Below are 217 nucleotides of genomic sequence, written 5' to 3' on the forward strand. Positions count from 1 at the left end.
GGCGGGTGGAGGGAGGGCTTCTTTTTTTAAGCCGGGGGTCAACCAAAAGCCCTCCCTCCCCTCCCCTCCCCGAAGCACTCCGAGAGCATCCGCTGCCGCCGTCCAATGAGACGTCTGAGTCTTTCGCTGCCGCTGGATACATGAGATGCCTTTATTTTTCCCGTCTAAAACTCTGAGGGTGTGTTTCATAAAGCGCCACTAGAGCCGCAGTGTGGAG

This window comes from Gavialis gangeticus, unplaced genomic scaffold (genome assembly GCF_001723915.1).
Source record: "Gavialis gangeticus isolate Ggan-Ray unplaced genomic scaffold, GavGan_comp1, whole genome shotgun sequence".
Taxonomy (NCBI): domain Eukaryota; kingdom Metazoa; phylum Chordata; order Crocodylia; family Gavialidae; genus Gavialis; species Gavialis gangeticus.